Source organism: Corylus avellana, chromosome ca5 (assembly GCF_901000735.1).
Source record: "Corylus avellana chromosome ca5, CavTom2PMs-1.0".
Lineage (NCBI taxonomy): Eukaryota > Viridiplantae > Streptophyta > Magnoliopsida > Fagales > Betulaceae > Corylus > Corylus avellana.
Genome location: NC_081545.1, coordinates 26569144 through 26572635, shown reverse-complemented (window position 1 = coordinate 26572635; position 3492 = coordinate 26569144). Strand labels below are relative to the sequence as shown.

The window sequence follows — 3492 nt, the reverse complement described above, 5'->3', positions numbered from 1 at the left end:
ATATATATATATATATATATATAGAAACTAAGTAACACATAATTAATTATAAATCTCATAATTATTAAAATCTTAAAATTGCATTTATATTTAAGCGTTATAAAATAAAAAATTATAGACCCTTTGTGATCACAGAGAGAGAGAGAGCAATCATTAAAAAGACATAAATTCAATTAGAGTAGACCCAAACGAAATGAAGAAGAATCAAGCAGAAACTATTGAGAGAGATTGCGAAATATAGAAACTATTGAAGAATCAAATTTCAAATAGACCCAAACAATACTATCACTACCTGTCTGGTGAGTGAGAGTGAGAGAGTGGGAAATGAGAGTTTAGGTGGAAGATACGCTATGACTGGTGAAGGAGATTGAGAGAGAGACATTGATTTTTTTTTTTTCTGTAGGGGTATTGTCTCAATGCAGTTTGAATACAACTTGTTAACTTATCAAACATTGCTAAGAAAACACCAATCCCCAAGTTTGTTTATCTATAAAAGGATGCATATCCTCTCTTTTGCTGTATTGACTCAAGCACTAAACTTGACTAGCCAGGCTAAGCAAATGCTCATATGCAAGTTGGCTTCTTAAGCCGTTTAAGAGCACTTGAAATTTAAATTTTTTTTTTTTAAAAAAAATTAAATATAAGAGCCAGCTCTCGGTTCGACTCGACTTATTATGAGCTTGAGCTCGATTTTTTTGGCTTGCCCTTGAGCTCGGCTTGAGCTCGAGCTCGAGTAAAATTTAAACGAGCCAAGCCTGAACATGGAAAGCTCGCTCAAGCTCGGCTCGTTTACACCCCTAATCCCTACTGGGTCATCAAAATTTATTACTATAGGATTTGCAACCTGAGATGAAGGTTTCATCTAGTTCACTTTACTGCCATTTTTTGATCATTCTCCCACCATAGCTGCATCATAGCAGTTCCAAAACGCTTCTTTCCAATTGTAAGTGCCTTAAGGGGGACCCAAAAATTGGTATAATTGTATCTTTTACATTCAATTTTTTCAGTAACAAAACCTTTTCCAACAATCTTCTGGTATACAAAAACTACAAGCTGAAACTTAAACAACTCGGGGGCTGAAAAAATGTAATTAATTTGAAATCTAATCCTATATATCCTAGCATTATAATTTACATTATATCTAAAACCTGTACAATTGAAAAAGAAAAGAAGAAAAAACACAAACAAGAAGAGGTTCATGCTACTGCTCTTAGGGATTCCATAGCTTGTGGCTCATCATAGAAGACTAAAGGATAATGACAGTGAAATTAAAGCACCAGAATGGTTAATTCAGGAGAACCTCCACGCCATTAACCCCATTCACTCATTCCACATTCTGATAGAAATTTCTGGTAATCCTGTTCAAGCTTGCTGTAAGCATGTGACACCTCTTCGATAGAAGCTTGAGATTGATCATCTGAATCGCTCTGTGAACCAAAATTAATAAATTTCTGTTTAGCAATGCAAAGCTGGTACTCTTCAACATGAAAGCCATGAATTATATGATCTATAAAAACAATTAACTTCAATTTCTTCTGAAATTCCAAAATTAGAAAAGATAAATTAACACAAACTAAGAGATAAAATTCCTATAACCCAGAACAAAGCAGTAGTATTAAGCTTTTCAGAGAGAGTGATTCTAAGGGCTCTAGATGAGCACCAGTACGCTTCGGGCAATGAACAAGTCAATGAGGCCTAAATATAGTCCATAACTTAAAAACATGAAGTCATTAACAAGTCAAAAAACGTTGCACAAGTTAAGTACAATGAGCATTTCCCTCGACCCTTCCACTACTGCAGACATGAAACCAGTACCTGATAGCACAATTTGCAATTTGGTTCACCGAAGGGCATCGAATTCATACTCTATTATATAAGGGTCTATGCAAGTTACTTTAATTTATCATAGGGTTGGCAATATGTACTGGATCTCAAAAGATCACCAAAAAAAGAGGGGAAAAAAAAAAACAGATTCTGTAATATGTAATTTATTGACAGACTATTATCCGGTCTCATTTTAGAATTGATAGTAGAAGAATTTTTAAGCTCCATTGATGCAGTGGTTTTCCTAACAAGCAAAATTTCAATCTCTAGCATAGAATCTTCTAAAGCAGTAATTTATTATAATGCTAAGATTTAGTCTATCAACTAATCCTCCAACATAGTCACTAGAATGTTGAGATTTTAAACTGCAATATTCAAAATGCTTACATAGGACAGTGGACTTGACTCAGCATCCAAATTATCTGTTTCCCTTATGTCACTCAGGGCAGATTTCCACCGCACGCTTCTACACCCAGGATGTCGTCCCTCTGATTCACTTACAACCTGAGATCTCACCTCTCCAGCAGCTCTAGTGTGAAAGGCAGCAATTATGCATCTAATGCAAAATGCTATAAGTGGAACCAGAACAAGAAAATAACCAGTGGTTTTAGCCTGATAATAAAATGCACAAGCATACTCAGGTCACTAGTATTCATCAACTTGTTAAGAAAAAGTCATTAGAACATAACTGATAACAGTATAAATCTATCAAAGAAAAGAAAAAACAAATTAAAGTATGTAGGCTGCAAAATTATAAAAGCCGTACTTACATGTGGGAAAGAGTGGGAGGATAGTGCAATGAAATTCTTGTGCTCTAGAAGCCCATCCAAGATATTCAAAGAACCTAGAGGATTTTGCAGCAATTTAAAGGCCTGTAATCAATTCATCTCAGTCTGACACTGATCAGAACAAAAAGGACTTGCAGTTTCATAAGCTAACAACGTCAAAAATCAAAACCATTTGGAATATCTACCACCAAGTTAAAGAAGGTTTACAAATCAACAATTGATATAAATATATTACATTTTTCAGGAGTGTTCAATACAGTCACTCGAGCATTTGATAACAGAGAGGCACGCAGTTAATCATTTGATATCAGAGAGGCACGTCAAGAGTTAGGAGTTAAGAGGAGTGAGTTAACAAAAATGCCTCATAGCTCAGTTTCTTAGAGTTAAATTTTCCATAACGCAGACCACATACTAAAGGCCGACTTTGTAGGCATTTGTCAATAACATCAGAACTGAGATTCATTGCTGAATAGCAATTATGTGTCAAAATTATATATCCCAACTTATATGTATTTCCCATCTTTATATGTATAATATATATTTTTTGATAAGTAAATTGTATATATCAAAAAAAGCGCAATGCGCCTCTAAGTATACAAGAAAGTATACATAGCTAGCCCAATTTAAACCCAAAGACAAAACCCAAGAAGACCCAACCCAAAAAACCCAACTAGAAACCACAACCAAATGGTAAACCAAAGAAAGAACCCAAAAAACCCAAAGACGGAAGTCCACAATGGCCCACCACCAGCCCTAAAAAAACACCAAGCCCTTCATGCACCTCTGGAGGAAAGGAAAATGCCTTTTGGGTCCCAACACAATCCCACTAGCGATGGCACCTCTCCGGAGAAGGCCTCTCTCTAGCCTCATAATTGATGGA

General features: G+C 35.5%; 1 long non-coding RNA gene across 1 annotated transcript; it reads right to left on the bottom strand.

The window, feature by feature from the left end:
- Positions 1 to 939: 939 nt before the first annotated feature.
- On the bottom strand, positions 940 to 3158 carry LOC132180772 (uncharacterized). The gene is made up of 3 exons (XR_009440193.1): positions 2595 to 3158; positions 2212 to 2436; positions 940 to 1427 (listed from the first exon to the last, which is right to left on the bottom strand). It is a non-coding gene; the product is annotated as an uncharacterized LOC132180772 (long non-coding RNA).
- Between the last annotated feature and the right edge of the window lie 334 nt (positions 3159 to 3492).